This window comes from Marmota monax, unplaced genomic scaffold (genome assembly GCF_021218885.2).
Source record: "Marmota monax isolate L192 unplaced genomic scaffold, Marmota_monax_Labrador192_F-V1.1 WCK01_AAM20220418_F8-fsc00228, whole genome shotgun sequence".
In the NCBI taxonomy this organism is placed as follows: Eukaryota; Metazoa; Chordata; class Mammalia; order Rodentia; family Sciuridae; genus Marmota; species Marmota monax.
Genome location: NW_026695240.1, coordinates 1,110,892 through 1,128,110, shown reverse-complemented (window position 1 = coordinate 1,128,110; position 17,219 = coordinate 1,110,892). Strand labels below are relative to the sequence as shown.

Below are 17,219 nucleotides of genomic sequence, written 5' to 3'. Positions count from 1 at the left end.
CCTCTCTTCTTCCTTGACTTACAAGGACACCAAGGTTCAGGCCCCCCCCAATGACCTCATCTTAACAGCTCCCATGTGCAATGGCCCTGTCTCTAAATGGGGTCACCCTCTGAGGTACGGGGGTTAGGACTTCCCCACACACTATGGGGGACATAATCCAACCCAGGAGACGTGTGAACCTCAAGGGCAGAGTGATACATGAAGTGAGTAGAAAGGGACTTTTGATACTAATGATCTCTTATATCTAAGTTGTCCTAAGTGTCCTTTACATTTTAAATGGCTTCGTTCACATACAAACGCCCTCCTTGACCTTAACCCCTGGAGGCCAGAGGCGCACACCTGCAGCCCAGCTGCTGAGAGGCTGAGGCAGGAGGATTCCACGTTGGAGGTTCCTCCCAGCAGCGCAGGGAGACCCCGTCTCCAAGTGATAAAGTGGGGGGCTCCCTGTGGACCCCGTGGCCAGGTGCCCTGGGCTCAGCCCCCAGGACAAACAGGAACAGCAACAGCAACAACAAGTCAGGGAATGCGCCCTGGCTGTCAGGAGCCAGCTCAAGGCAGCACAGCACCCAGGTCCTGGGCCCCTTGGCAGAAGGGCTGAGGAATGGCTCTTGGACAGCCCTGCTGTGACGCTGTAGGTCCCTCTCCCGGGGTCCCATCCCTCCTTCCCACCGGCCCTGGAAGCCTACTCAGGCTGCCTCCTGGGCGAGGGCACAGGGCTTCCTCTCAGGGCCTCTGACCACAGCCCGGGCCGCTCCTGGGTTTCTTTATTTGTGCAAATTCAGAGACCCCCCATGGCTGCCCACCTGTCCCCCCCAGACGTCTGTTCTACCCCAGGTCTCCCGGGTCAGACCCACAGGCGGCCAGTCTGATCACGCTCTCCATCGCGACAATCGCATCTGCCTTCCCAGGACGTCCGTGTCACTGCCTGGCCTCCTGTCTCAGGTCCTCGCACGCCCACGGCCATCAGGGAGCCGGCTTCTAGGAGCATCCCCAAGTGCCCCTCCTGGCCCTGACGGAGCCACCTTGTGGAGCCTTGATGGTCTGGGTTCCCTTGTCCCCCTGGAAATCAGAGGGTCACCCCCGAAACCCCTCTGTGGGCCCCAGAGCGGGAGGCCATCCAGCCCTATGGGACATTCCCAGCCTCACCCCCCTCCCACCCTCTTCCTGAGGTGCCACCAGGAAACCTGGGCTCCCAGTTCCCAGCCTCCATCGCCCCTGCTGGACTGGCACACGTTCTGTCATAGGAGAAGGCTCCAGGCTGGAGACCTCTCTCTCACCCTCAGGATAAAGGTCAAATCTCGGGACCTGTCTGTGGGACAGAAGGGGAGCTTGGTCACCTGCCAGCGTAAAATGTGGCCCAGGCTGGATTATGGTCCCCCAGCTGTCCCAAAGATATGCTGAAGTCCTCGTCCCCCACCTACAATGTGACCTTCTGTGGAGCCGGTCTCTATAGTGGCAATCAAGCAAGCAAAGCCATCAGGGTGGCCCAATGCAGTGGGACTGGTGACCTCCCAGAGGGGGACCTATGCTCCCAGACGTGGGCAGGGAGAGGCCCCGTGGAGATGGGGCTGAGCGGGAGGACACGGCTCCTGCCAGACCCTGGGATCCCGGCCATCCCCCTGCAGGCGAAGGAGGCCAGGGAGGTCCTCCCACAAGTCGCAGGGGGCTGGCCCTGAGGACACCTGGGTTTTGGCCTTCTGACCCCAGAACTGTGAGACAAATACCGTGACTTTGAGGCAGCTGGTCCTGGGTACTTTTCTCCCCCAGCCCTTGGAGACTGGAGCACCGGCTGCACCTTCTGTGCATCTTTATTGTGGAAAACTGTGGATCGGGGCTCAGAATCTGGAGTTTGGTTTTCCTCTGGGCCTGTAAAATCAGGCTCGGAGTCCTCCTCCTCCCATTCCTTGACCAGCGACCATCTTGCTGACACTTTGCGCCCCTGCTGCTACTGACTGTTTATGCTGGAGTGTGCGGTGCCCTAGAGTAGAATGAGACGGCGCCTCCCAATAGTCTGGGATCTCCTTCACCTGGGGACCTGCACCGTCCTGTCTGCGACTGCCACTAGACTCCCTGGAGAGTTGGGCCAACTCTCATGAATCATCAGGATAAAGGTCAAATCTCGGGACCTGTCTGTGGGACAGAAGGGGAGCTTGGTCACCTGCCATGACCTCCTGCAAGGGGGCCCTCAGTATCAGGGACTCCCACAAGGGAGCCATTCATCAGTGCGGGGAACTCTGAAAGGGGGGGTAGTGTTTTTAAATCCCTGAGTGTGCGAGTGAGGAACTATTTGTGGCTCCCCGCGTGCACTACAGGGTCCCAGGAAGCCCTCACCTGCGGTCCCGTGGTGACTTCCTAAGGCATAACACTGATTCACGTCCTATAATGGGACCTCTGGCCAAGCCCAGGGTTTCTGCGGGTTCACCTTCAGCCGCGAAGCATCTAAACTTCCTTTGGGAAGGCGGCCAGGCTGGCGCTGTGTTTGACACCCGCCTCCCCTGCCTGTCTTGAGACACAGACCCTGGGTGTCACTTTAAATGCAAGCTGCCGTGGGACATACACGTTTCCCCGTTTCTTGCATTCTAGAATTCTTCCTTATTAAGTTCCTCTCTAAACGGCTTTCTCTTCTCTCCAGATGGGCACAGGGAAGAAAAATGGAAAGATCCCAAATATGCAGATTTTCTTTTTCTTTTCTTCTTTTTAAAATATTTTTTAGTTGTAGATGGACAGAACGCCTTATTTTATTTGTTTATTTTTATGTGGTGCTGAGGATTGAGACCAGAGCCTCTTCACATGTGCTAGACAAATGCTCTGCCACTGAGCCACAACCCCAGCCCAAGTTTTTTTTTTTTCTTAAAACATTTTTCTGAGGATTTCATAGGCTCCCACATTCTTTTTTTAAAATTCTAATTTGTTATATATGACAGCAGAATGCAATATATAGTACACAAATAGAGCACAATTTTTCATGTCTCTGGTTGTACACGAAGTAGAGTCACACCATCCATACATGTACTTAGGGTAATGGTGTCCGTCTCATTCCACCGTCTTTCCTAACCCCATTCCTCCCCTTCCCCTCCATCCCCTCTGCCCTATCTAGAGTTTGTCTAATCCTCCCACGCTGCCCCTCTCATCCCCTTTATGAATCAGACTCCTTATATTAGAGAAAACATTTGGCATTTGGTTTTTTGGGATTGGCTGACTTCACTTAGCATGATATCCTCCAACTCCATCCATTTACCTGAAAATGCCATGATTTTATTCTCTTTTAATATTGAGTAATATTCCATTCTGTATATATATACCACAGTTTCTTCATCCATTCATCTACTGAAAGGTATCCAGGTTGGTTCCACAGTTTAGCTATTGTGAATTGTGCTGCTATAAACATTGATGTGGCTATGTCCCTGTAATATGCTGTTTTTAAGTCCTTTGGGCATAGACCGAGGAGAGGGATAGCTGGGTCAAATGGTGGTTCCATTCCCAGTTTTCCAAGGAATCTCCACACTGCTTTCCATATTGGCTGCCCCAATTTGCAGTCCCACCAGCAATGTAAGAGTGTGCCTTTTCCCCCACATCCTCGCCAACACTTAATTGTTGTTGGTGTTCTCAATAGCTGCCTTTCTGACTGGATATTAAGAGATGTGCCTGTGGTAAAAATTTGCTCCCATTCTGTAGGCTCTCTATTCACTTCACTGACTGTTTCTTTTGCTGAGAAGAAACTTTTTAGTTTGAATCCATCCCATTTATTGATTCTTGATTTTAATTCTTGTGCTTTTATAGCAGTCTTATTAAGGAAGTCGGGCCTAATCCAACATGATGGAGATTTGGGACTACTTTATCTTCTAATAGGCGCAGGGTCTCTGGTCTAATTCCTAGGTCCTTGATCCACTTTGAGTTGAGTTTCGTGCATGGTGAGATACAGGGGCTTAATTTCATCTTGTTGCACGTGGATTTCCAGTTTTCCCAGCACCACTTGTTGAAGAGGCTATCTTTTCTCCAATATATGTTTTTGGCACCTTTGTCTAATACAAGATAACTGTAATTACGTGGGTTTGTCTCTGTGTCCTCTATTCTGTACCACTGGTCTACCAGTCTATTTTGGTGCCAATACCATGCCATTTTTGTTACTGTTGCTCTATAGTATAGTTTAAGGTCTACTGTAGTGATGTCCCCTGCTTCACTCTTCTTGCTAAGGATTGCTTTAGCAATTCTAGGTCTCTTATTTTTCCAGATGAGTTTCATAAATGCTTTTTCTATTTCTATGAGGAATGTCATTGGGATCTTGATTAGAATTGCATTCAATCTGTATACTGCTTTTAATAGTATGGTCATTTGGACAATATTAATTCTGCCTATCCAAGAACAAGGGAGATCTTCCCATCTTCTAAGGTCCTCTTTAATATCGTTCTTTAGCGTTCTATAGTTTTCATTGTAGAGGTCTTCCACCTCTTTCATAAAAATATGGAACACTTCACGAATTTGCTTGTCATCCATGCGCAAGGGCCAATCTAATCCTCCCTGTATCGTTCCAACTTTAGTATAGGTGCTGCTGAAGCAAGCCCACTCCCACATTCTGGGCTGACTCTAATCTGATCCAAAGTGCACTCTATGGTGATAAAGTTGTTGTATGCGCATCTTCTCTAGAGTAATTAATTACATCCATGTCATTTGGGGGTCTTTGTCTTTTCCTGAGCTCAAGTGTATTTTTTAATGACAAATTCACCTTTTCTCCTGAACCGTTAGTCTTGTTGTCTAACTGAAGTTTTTGGCCCTCTGTATTTCTTTCTGCTGTCTTGGCTCAGAGCAGTCGTTCAAGGGTTAACTCTCATCTACGCGAGAGAAAGAAGGAGCCCTGCTCCTTTGAAGAGCAGGAAAAGGAACAGTGGGAGTAAATCTGCCTCCACAAGGATGAAAGGCCAGCTGAACCTTTGACTTCGGCATCCACCATGACTAAGAAGACTTTATTCCGAATGTTCCCAATTTCACAGGCTCTATTTTAATTTCTAAAGGGCTCAGTCTGACAGTCTGTATAAGAAACCCTTATAGCTCTTTTGAATCCTATCTGGGGAAGTCATACCTGGCAAAAAGCTATAAAAATTTTTGTTTTCTGCTAATTTCCATGTCTCTGTGTGCACACCTGCGTATTCTAAGTTGTGTCTACTTGTGTGCTTGTGTCTGCATCAAGTACATGGTACCGAAAGTTGGCACGTGGATAAAGAGTGCTCACACCATTAAAAATGGACCCAAATACCTTTCAGTTCAAGGGACTTAAAATGGTTAAAGAGATAAAACATTTTTTTAAAGAAAACAAAGGCCTTTAAAATTACAAACACACACAAATTGTTTTCTAGGTGATCGGCCACAAAGGGTGTTATTTTCTATAAAGTGTTTAAAGTGTACTGTGCTTTGCTTCTAGGATGTTTTTTCCTCCACAGAAAAGGATGGCTTAAAATGTCCACTAAACTTGATTTTCATGAGTAACCCAAGTTGAAAATGGGTGAATCAGATTTAATGTAAATGGGGTAAACATTGTAAATGTGGGGTTTTTTAATTGTTGGCCAATGGCCTGTGTAACTCTACATCATGTACAACCAGAAGAATGAGAAGTTATACTCCATTTCTGTATGATGTGTCCAAATGCATTCTACTGTCATGTGTGACTACTTAGAACAAATTAAAAAATGCAAATGGTAAAAAAAATTGTTGGTCAATGGTAAGAGAGTTTAAGATTGCTTTTTTTTTTCTGAGTCTTCACTTACAGCAAGATGACTAAGGTTTAAAATTCTACTTTCAGGGCTGGGGTTGTGGCTCAGTGGTAGAGCGCTTGCCTCGCATATGAGAGGCCCTGGGTTCAATTCTCAGCACCACATAAAAATAAATGAATGAAATAAAGGTTCATCAACATCTAAAAAAATATTTTTTTAAAAAAATTCTACTTTCATGTATGTTTTATATACAAGGATTAAAAGAAGGAAAAATAATTCAAAAGATGATAAAATACTGTTGTTTTATTTGGACCTAAGAAGCATTCGATATTCTGACTCAAACTTTAGGCCCCTCAAGGCCAATACTCCTGGATTCTGACTCTGGGAAGGGTGTCACCAATGAGGGGGAAGCATCTGGGCCAGCTGCAGGGGCTCCCCCTCCCCACCTGCCCTGCACCCTTCACTCTCCAAGAGAAGGAAAAATCTGCATGTGCAAGTTTGTCTGTTTTAAAGGTTCCCGCCTGTCAGCCCTGGTTTTGGTGATCTCTTGTTTTTCTTATCTGTTACCTGCCCTTTACGACGTGGCATATTACGTTGATCTCTTTAAAAAATCTTAGCTGGGGTGGGGATGTGGCTCAAGCGGTAGCGCACTCGCCTGGCATGCGTGCAGCCCGGGTTCGATCTTCAGCACCACATACAAACAAAGATGTTGTGTCCGCCAAAAACTAAAAAATAAATATCAAAGAATTCTCTCTCAATCTCTCTCTCTCTCTCTCTTAAAAAAAAGTAAAATAAAGATATTGTGTCCACCTATAACTAAAAAGAAAGAAAGAAATATTTTTTTAAAAAATGGTGCCAAGAGGCATTGCCTCTAATATGCAAGGATAGTGGGACACCAAAAAAAGAAAGGAGGAAGGAAGGAAGGAAGGAAGGAAGGAAGGAAGGAAGAAAGAAAGAAAGAAAAGAAAGAAAGAAAGAAAGAAACGGGGGGGGGGTGTTTTACAAGAGTTAAATCCTTTCAACCTGGTGCTGTGTCTCAGCCTGGCCCCAGGCAGCTGCAGATCACCTGGCTGGGGGCTCCTACATTGAGTATCAGTAACCTGGTATAAGAAAAAGGCTCAAAAGGAGAACCTGGCACAACTGACAGTGGGGAACTCACTGAAGATCGATGACATTATGATAAAGATAAGGGAGACAGGTCAGGCTCAAGAATAACCTGTGCTGGGGCTGGGGCCGGGGCTCAGTGGCAGAGCACTTGCCTCGCACATGTGAGGCCCTGGGTTCCATCCTCAGCACCACATTAAAAACAAACAAAATAAAGATAGTGTGTCCATGTATGACTAAAACAATATTTTTAAAAAAATATATACGGCCGCAGTCCGGCTGCAGCAAACTAACCGGGGGGTGACGAACAACTTGTGTAGGTTGATACAGCAGGAGTGGGAGCCGTTTATTGCAGGACAGGAGCAGTATTTATACATTCCACGCAGCTTATCTAATTAGCATAAACTAGATACATCAGTCAACCAATAAGGAATCTCCACACTTAATGGCTCGCTTTTGTTACTTCTCAAACCACTCCCTCTGGCATTTTGCCAGGCACCATCCAGACTTGTTTAGGAACTCTAACATTCCCCTGGCAAAATGCCAGGTGTTATTTTGACTTGTTTACAGACTCTAACAATATACCCTGTGCTCCAACCTCTTGACTGCAACTTGGGAGAAAAAGATTAAAGCACAGTTTTTATTACATTCTCTGAACCCGCTCCTGGGATGAAATTTGTAATTTGTTGTGTGAATAAAATGCACAGATAACATTCATTAGGATTGATTCAGAATATGAATTTAAGACAGGGTCAGTTCCCCTCCCTCTCAGCCTTTCTCCAGGACCCTCATTAACCCTCATTAACCCTCATTAACCCTGGGTTCCTACTTTTTTTTTTTTTTGCTAATATTTTTTAGTTGTCATGGACCTTTATTATTTATTTATTTATATGTGGTGTTGAAAATCGAACCCAGGGTCTCACATGTGCTAGGAAAGTGCTCTGCCACTGAGCCACCACCCCAGCCCAAGGGTCCCTACTTTTTGGATTGTTAATAGCTGCCCTGGGAGTCCGACTACCCCCTCTTGAAATATAGCAGATACCTGTGAAAAGGGCCCTTTCTTCTTCTTCTTTTTCTTTTTTTTTTTGAGAGAGAGAGAGATTGAGAGAGAGAGTTTTTAATATTTATTTTTTAGTTTTCGGCGGACACCACACCTTTGTTTGTATGTGGTGCTGAGGATCGAACCCGGGCCGCACGCATGCCAGGCGAGCACGCTACCGCTTGAGCCACATCCCCAGCCCCGAGCCCTTTCTTCTTCTGTGTCTCTGTGCACATGTTCGTGTTAGAGACCCAGCACGAGGCCTTCAGCCGCATACATCAGGAATTTTTTAAAGCAAGAAAAAGCCCCAGTGATAGGAAGGGCCCAAATAACCTAGAGGTGGTGAGAGACTGGATCAGGCTCAGAATTTGGCTTTTGTGTTCCTCTGGGGCTGCCGGCGTGAGATACAGTCTGGCGTTTTCTTTTCCTCTCCGAGGCCTGTTGCTGCTTCTCGACCAGTTTCTGCAGCACCTTTACAGAGTACCCAAGTGCAGGCCCCCGGCACGCTGATGTCCCTGGGCCCTGACACTAGACCTTTCCTGGCCCTGTGATCCCTCGTGGTCTATTTCCTTGTTCCCTTCGCAGAGGCCGCACATCCCCAGTGAGGTTTGGGGGAGCACTGACCTTTACTAAAATTGTCCTTGGGAAGTGAACATTGTCACATTGTCATGGAGCTGAAGAACAGGCCTCCAAAGCTGTCCCTGTCCTTTTACCCACTACACGAGCTTATACACATTTCTTTATTCAGGGAAGAAAATTTTGAAGCTCACCAAGTTAATGATTTTTTTTTTTTTTTTTTTTTTTGCTACCAGGGTTTGATACCTGAGCCACATCCCCAGCCCTTTTTATTTATTTATTTATTTTAATTTTGAGACAGGCTTCTGCTAAGTTGCTTAGGACCTCGCTAAGTTTCTGAGACTGGCTTAGAACTTGCGATCCTCCTGCCTCAGCCTCCTGAGTCCATGTGCGCCGCTGTGCCTGGTCCAAGTTAAGAATTTTGAGGAGGAAAGATCATGCTGAATTGCCAGGGGGCAGTCACGGGGATCTCAAGGAGAGAAGAAGTAGCACACACACAGGAGACACTGGGAACACACAGCAGAGAGCCCTGAGGGTGGAGGGCAGGGACCACCACCAAGGAACACAGGGGCCCCAGGGCCAGTGGGCGAGAAAGTGGTTGTGCCCTGGGAGCCCCCAGGAGTGGGGCCCTCTCTCCAGCTGCACTTGGATTGGGGCCCCTGGATGCTGAACCAGGATTTGTGGCCCCAGGACTTCAGGGACAGCCTGGCGACATGTAAGCCAACACACATGGAAGAGCCAGAAATGAAGGTGACGGTCTGCTTGGCGTCACGGTCATCTGAAGTCCTTGCCAGATCACCCAGCTGGGGACACCTCCAGTTCTGACTAGGGGGACATAGCTGCTCCTGCAGGCCCAGGGGGCTCTGGGAGTGGAGGTTGTCACTGCTCTGACCCCGTGTCCCCAAGGCAGTTCTCCAGGTCCCTCAGGGGCAGGGGCCCTGGTGGCTGGGAGTCACCCTTCGTGGGTTCAACCGCTCTGAAGATGCTCTCCCATGTCCTCTTCCTCTACGACCAGCACGGACCTGGGGTCCCTCTGATGTGATGGCACTGCATCTCCTGAGCCTCTCAGTGTCTCTGAGAATCAGTGTCTTGGCCAGAGCCATCGGGTCCCAGGGTCCTTGCTCAGTTTCCCCGAGTTTCTCCGGCACCAGGGATTCTGTCCCTCGCAGCCTCCTCTTGCCAGTGTCCCACCCCTGCCACCAGGGTGACGGCTCTCTCCATTGTGCCACTGAGCACGGCAGGAACCTGCATTCTCCACCTGTCTCCATGCGCGGGTCCCCACGGCCAGCCCAGCAGCCAGTGATCCTGTTCCTGAGGCTCAGAGCCAAGTCCACTGGGACCTCTTTGGGGAGGAAGGCCGAGGCCTGGCTCCTGGGAGCGCTGAGGGGCAGCTGCAGGCAGAGCTCCGAGGAGGCGGTTTCAGGGGACACCTTGCAGGGACGTGAGGGGCCACAGCAGAGGGTCCAAGGTTCTTCCAAGTGCAGCCGGGTCCTTCCCCCCCCACTGAGGAGCTCTGCAGCTGAGTGGCCTCAGAGCTGTCCCTCCTGCAGCCGTTTCAGGGGCTCTAGTCCCTTGGTGGCAGCTGACACTGGCCATGGGCTGTCCACTTGGAAGGGACTAGATTGAGGCGAGGCACTTGCCTGTGGCTCCCTGTCCTTCCCTTTCTCCAGAAAGAGTGCCCCCAGGAGCCCCGAGCAGCGGGCACTGGACATGGGGCCGTGGGGGGGTCCTGGGGAGCAGCACTGGGGAGCACCCCTCCCCAGGCCTGGGGCAACCCTATCCACATAATCCCAGGGTCACATGCTCTTGTACCATTCGCTAAATAAGCATCTCCCCTTCTCTTCTCAGGAAGGTCACCTGAGGTGTCCAAGCCAACAAGAGCCCAGCTGCAGACCCGCTGCCCCCGCCCAGGCCCAGGGCCGCCCTGCTGGGTGGGGACCCCCAGCCAAGCTGGGCATGGAGGTGCCAGGACGCGGGCGGACGGCAGGAGCAGGTCCCTGCACCCTCCACCCAGACAGGAGGTCAGAGAGGGACACGAGGACTATATATATACATATTTAGTTGCAGTTGGACGCAATACCTTTATTTTAATTACTTATATGTGGTGCTGAGGATCGAACCCAGGGCCTTGCATGTGCTAGTCAAGCACTTTACCACTGCGTCACAACCCCAGCCCCTGAATCTGTTTTTTTTTTAATCAAGTGTAACTGTTACTTGTCATAGAGGCCATTGTGAACTAATACGGTTCATCATTAAAGAGACCAGGATCTATTCCAGTTAATTTTTATGAAAAGGGACTTATTAGAGGATTTTAAATGGTTTACAGAAGTGTCAGGAAAGTAAGTGGAATAGATCCTGTATTGACAGCTCAGGTGGCACTTCAAGAACCAAACCACAGAACTGGGCCCCCCGAGACCATTTTCCTTCCAAGGTCAGAATGCTTAAGCAGGAATTGGCCACCACCAGCATGATCAGGACGGCAGCACGACCAGGAACTGACACTGTGAAAAACAACTGTCCTCAGGAGACTGCTGGGATCCAGGTCACCACAGCAAGCAGACCTGCCCCTCACCCTGCAGCCAACAGACCCATGGCCACCGCCAGGCCCACCAGCCAAATCTTGTGTCCGTGCATCTGATGGGAGAAATCCAAACAGGAGACAGAGTCTGCCGGTGGAAGTCTAAGGATAGGATTCTCGGTTTCCCAGTCCCTGTTGACAGGAAAATGTAACTAATAAGGTTCTTGAAAACACAAAATGAGTCAGTGCACATACAAATACAAGTTCTCAGCACAGGATCAGTGTTCAAGAAGCCTTAGCTCCTGTCTGCACCATCGATGCCTGTCCAGGGTCCTGAATCTTCATTTCCCTCAAGAGCTTAATGATTTCTCCAAATGCTGTGAGGCTAGGGTCTCCTGGCTGGGGCTTCTTGGGAATTCTTAGCCAACAGTGAGAAGAGGCAACGGTATCAGGAAGGGAACAGAGAGCCCCAGAAATAGCCTCAGGCTATGGGGAAACGAGCTACCAAAAGATTTCAAGAAAAATGCAAGAAAAACTTATTTTGACCTTGTTGTCGAAGAGCACCTTAGTGCTGAAAGTTTTTCCATCTTAATGGAAACTCTGGGCTGCTTTCCCGAGAACCACAATTGATGGTGCAGAATCTGCCAGCTACCTTGTGATCAGAATCATCAGTGGCTGCTGCTACAGTCTCTGGGTAAGAAGTCGGGGAACAGAATGTGCTCACGATTGCAAGTCTCATCCCACAGGTGACTTCTTAATTTGAAGGAAGGACAGAAACTTTTACAGTGGAGAAATCAGACTAACTCCAGCTTACGCTGATCACCGAAAAGGGGACACGCTGACAACACTCCTCCTGATCTGATGCGCTGAGGATACAGTACCATCCTGGAGCTATTTGGGGGGAAATGTTTAGACTGAATCTAAATCAGGAAGACAGGACCAGGCAAACCCAAGCAAAATATCCTATAGAACAACTCCCTAGGACTCTTCAAAATGTCAGTGTCATGAGACTAAAACAAACAAAAAGACTGTGGAACCATTTTAGACCAAAGGGAAGAAAGAAACAAATTATTGATTTCTAACTGTGATATACAGGTATTGATTGAACCAGACCTTGGATTTCAAATATATACATTTTTTTTAAAGAGAGAGAGAGAGAGAGAGAATTTTAATATTTATTTTTTAGTTTTTGGAAGACACAACATCTTCATTTGTATGTGGTGCTGAGGATCGAACCCGGGCCACACGCATGCCAGGCAAGCGCGCTACCGCTTGAGCCACATCCCCAGCCCCAAATATATACATTTTTAATTGACAAAAAATATATATATATATGGGGCTGGGGTTGTGGTTCAGCAGTACAGCACTCACCTAGCACGTGTGGGGTGCTGGGCTCAATTCTCGGCACCACATAAAAATAAAATAAAGGTATTGTGTCTAACTACAACTAAAAAATAAAAAAATATATATGTATGATGTACAACATGTTTTGGAATATGAATACATTGTGTAAAGGCTAAATTCAGCTAATTAACATATACATTACCTCATACGCTAGTCATTTTGTGTGTGTGTAGTAAGAACAATTCAAATCTACTCTCCTAGACATTTTTTTTTCTTTTTTGTTACCAGGGATTGAACCCAGGGGCGTTTAACCTCTGAGCCACAAACTCAGTCCTTTTTTATATTTTTATTTAGAGACAGGACCTCACTGAGTTGCTTAGGGCCTCACTAAGTTGCTGAGGCTGGCTTTGAACTCTTGATCCTCCTGCCTCAGCCTCCCAAGCTGCTGGGATTACAGGCGTGTGCCACCTCGCCTGGCTTTCCTAGCCATTTTCAAGTATACAGCATCATTGTTATTAACTGTAGGCACCCCAGATCTTATGCTACCTGTTTTAGTCAGCTTCCCATTACTATAACAAAACAACTCAGATAATCAAGTTAAAAAGAGGAAAGGTAGGCTGGGGATGTAACTCAGTGGCAGAGTGCTTGCCTGGCATGCACGAGGCTCTGGGTTCAATCACTAGCCATGGAAAAAGAAGAAAAAAGATTTATTTTGGCTCATAGTTTCAAAGGTTTCAGTCCACAATCAGTGGGCCTGTGGCAAGACAGCATATCCCAGCAGGTAGAGCGTGGAGAAGCGATCTGTTCACCTTGTTGTGGTTGGGAAACAATGAGAGGGCGAAGGTGGAAGAGCCTGGGGTCACAGCGACCCCTTCAAGAGCATGCTCCCGTATGGCTGGAAGACTTCCAACCAGGCCCATCTCTTGGAAGTTCCACTGCCTCCCAGTAGCACCACAGACTGGGGACCTAGCCCCTAACACATGGGGCTTTGGGGGACATTCCAGATCCAAACCTTGCCACCCCACCTCATTGACATTTTGGATTCTTGGAACAGCATCTCCCCAACTTCCCCCTCCTCAACCCCCAGAACCTACCCACCACCAAGGTGCTCTCAGCTTCTATGAGCTAAAGTATATTATTTCAAAAAACAAAGCTGTTATTGGTATAAGTGGGTAAATTCGAACATGGAGTGTGTGTGAGATAATGTGTTTTGACGTCATTGACGGAATGTGTGAATTTTGGAGCACTGAGGTCTCTGTAGGAGAATGGTCTTATTTTTCGGAGATTTATGTGAAGTATTTACGTCTGAAATACTTTGAGGTCAGCAACTCAATTTCAAGTGGGAGAGAGAGAGAGAGAGAGAGAGAAGGGAGGCGGATCCCCTGGGACTCCTACCTGGTGTGCTTTGTACTATCGTTAAAATTTTTTCTACAAGAATGACAGTTTTCGAGATAAATAATTGAGGCTGAATCGACACGTATTTCTCATTAAGACCTTTACATGTTTCCAGCAATTGTAAGAGTTTCTTCCATTCCTTGGAGTGTCAGCCAGGGCCTCATTCACTCACCATTCACTGCATGCTGATTGTGAGCGAGGCTTTGTTCTAAGGGACAAAACACAAAAATCCTTGCTCTCGCAGGAGGACATCCTAGTGGGAAAAGCTCCCCAGCCCTTTTCTGCACCTGCACCCTCGACCTCTGGCTCCGGGCGTGCGACAGAGAGTGCTAGGTGCCTGGGCTATGTCCACCCTCCGCTTTCCTTTGTAACAGAACTCCCATTTCATTTCAGGTGACTGTCTGGCCTGGCAAAGATATTTACCAGCCTCCCTTGCAGCTAAGATGGCTAAGGCCACACCAAAAAAAAAAAAAAAAATTCAAATATTTGGATGGGGCACCCAGAAACATTTCTTAAAGGGATTCAATAGCTGACAAGTGTCCTTCACTCCTTCTTTATTATTTCTTTTTTTTTTAATGTGAATATGATGGCTGAAGTTCCAGCCGCCACAATGAACCAAGAAATCAAACCCAGAGTGCAATCTATGCGCTGAGATTGGCAGAACAGAAGGCTAGAAGGAGCTTGATCCCTGCTGACAGTGTAGACTTGTAATCCTGACCTACCTCTGGACTCGTTTTATAGGAGAGAAGTAAATCTCTGTCTGATGGTCAGTATCTATTCTCACTCAAATATGACTCGAAGCCCTTGGGAACCACGAACCAACCACCTAGAGCTGATGAGGGAAGGTGACCGAGGGCCGTTGTTTATGGAGTGCTATCGATGGGCCAGACAGCCGTCACAATCGCACTTTGAGATATACCCATTTTACAGGGGAGGACACTGAGGCACGGAGCAGTAGAGTCACTTGGCCAAGTTAACACAGCTAATGAGTAACGAGTGGTACAGCCAGGCTATGCATGCATCCATTTGGCACCAACGGTTGCTGTCTTGCAAAAACAGTGAAGCCCCCAGGCAGTGTCAAAGACTCATCTGGGTGGCCCTGATGAGCCACTCCTGTCGGACGCTCCATGTGGTCTTCCTGCCCACTGAGGGCGGGTGAGACAACAGGGCATTCACAGGTAAGTACCCAAGCTCGGACCTCGAGCTCTTGGAAAGACCCTCCCCACCACGAGAGGAAGCCCAGCCTAGATCTGAGTGATCGAGGACCACCAGGGAAGGGCAGCCACGTGAGCAGCCCAAGTGACCAGGCCCCAGGCAGCCTCAGGAGTGGGCACAGGAGGGATCAGTAGAGGGACCACCAGGTCAACTCACGGAATCTTGAGAAATAAGAATCGCACTGCTGTTTCTGCCCCTCCCCCCCCCCCCGTGTTGGGGTCATTTGTTACATGTCAATAGAGAACCAAAATAGGTAGGTAGAGATACAGGAAAGGACCAGAGGAAATATAGAGAAAAGGGACAATTCTTTAACCAGTGTCTCAGTCTGTTGTGCTGCTATAAAGGATACCTACGACTACGTGATTTATAAAGTACAGAAATTCATTCCTCAGAGGTCTGGAAGCCGGGAAGCCCAAGATGGAGGTGTCTCCCTCTGGGAGGACATTCCTGCTTCCTTCTCTCATGATGGAAGGCAGGCGGGCAAGAACGCAAGCTGACTGATGGCCACGTGAAGCCTCTCCTGTGACACCATGGATACCAGTCAGGAGGGCGGAGCCAGCAGGGACTGATGGCCTCTTGGAGTCTGAATTTCCTAAAACTATCACACTGGCAACAGCTGAATGTTTTTTTCCTTCTTTTGGTATGGGGGGTTGAATCCAGGGGTGCTGAATCACTGAGTCACATCCCCAGCCCTTTTTTATATTTTATTTGGAGACAGATCTTGCTAATCTGCTGAGCATGGCTTTGAACTCGAGATCCTCCTGCCTCAGCCTCCTGAGTTGCTGGGATTACAGGCTGTGCCACCACAACCCAGCAACAGCTGAATCTGTGAGAGGATCTTGGCGACCATTCATGGACCCTGTGTAATGTAGGACCCAGAGGAAGCCCGGGAGGGGAAGAATGAAGTCAGCGTATCCAAGTGATCAGCCGTCGGGCACTGCCGTTCTCGGCTCCCAGAAGGTGCCATTACATGAGAGATGGCACTGGACTCGGGAGCCTGAGATGTGGGTTAGGATCTTGGGATGAGCACTTTCTAGTTGTGTAATCCTTGGCAAGTTATTTCACTCCGCTGTGCATTATTTATTCAGCCTCAAATGCCTGTTAGAAAACCCTGGAAAGTGCAACCTCATCGAAACAGAGGAGCTGGCTTGCTTCCTGAGGAAGGAAAGACGCAGGTGCATGCAGATGTCAAGGCTCATCAACGACACACTCTCAACGTGCGCGGCTCACTGTATAGAAATCCTACCTTCCCTGGACGCTTCTCTTCTGTGTCAGCGTGGACAGGCTACAGTAGCCAGTTGTTCCATTAAACACCAGCTCAGGTGCCCCTGAGAAGGGGCTTTGAAGATGTGATTAAATCCACAATCAGTTGACTACAGTAAAGGAGAGGATTCTCCATGATCTGTGTGGACCTCATCTAATCACTTCAAAGCAAAACTCAGGTTTCCTTGACAGAGAAGAAACTCTACCCCTGCAGACGGCAAAGCCAGTTCCCTGCAATCCATCTCTCTATATCATTCTCTGTGTGTGCACCCCTTTTTCCCGGGTGGAACCCCGACTAATACATTAATAAACTGGTTTTACCAAAAGGTTGAAAAATATACATGAAGGACCCGGCACGTAGTTCAGTGGTAGAGCCCACGCCCAGCATGTGTGATACTCTGGTTTAGGTTCCCGGTGCAAAGAGGGGGAGGAGGAGGACAACAAAGAAGGAGAAAAGAAAAGAAGAGAAAAGAAAGAAAAATAAATCAAGAAGAACTATATGAGCCAGGCATGGTGTTGCACACCTGTAATCCCAGCGGCTCAGGAGGCTGAGGCAGGAGGATTAAGAATTCAAAGCCAGCCTCAGCAAAAGCAAGGCGCTCAGCAACTCAGTGAGATCCTGTCGCTAAATAAAATACAAAATAGGGCTGGGGATGTGACTCAGTGGTCGAGTGCCCCTGAGTTCAATCCCCGGTACCAAAAACAAAACAAAAAAGGGGGCTAGAGATGTGGTTTCGTGGTTAAGCACAAAAAAAGAAAAGAAAAAACTACATGAAAATAGAAAAATACCTATCCATTTTTAAAAATAACATTTTAATTATGAATAAAAGTACTTGTATTAAGCAATTACCCATGCTCAGCAGGATTCCAGGTTGTAGAGATCCTACACAGACATAGACCAGGGCTAACAGAGTCCTGCACAAGGTTCACATCCTCACGGGGAGGAGCAGAATAAACAGAACTGCAAATAAACACATGTCACATAGGGCGCAGTGCCACACAGAAAGCGTAAAGCAGGGTTGGGGCAAAGCGTGCTGGCAGTGCCCATTTAGCTGAGGAT

At 48.1% G+C, this 17,219-nt stretch overlaps 1 non-coding gene across 1 annotated transcript; it reads right to left on the bottom strand.

Annotated features, from left to right (window-relative positions):
- Positions 1–4,455: 4,455 nt before the first annotated feature.
- On the bottom strand, positions 4,456–4,558 carry LOC124089982 (U6 spliceosomal RNA). Its single transcript, XR_006850900.1, has one exon. It is a non-coding gene; the product is annotated as a U6 spliceosomal RNA (small nuclear RNA).
- Between the last annotated feature and the right edge of the window lie 12,661 nt (positions 4,559–17,219).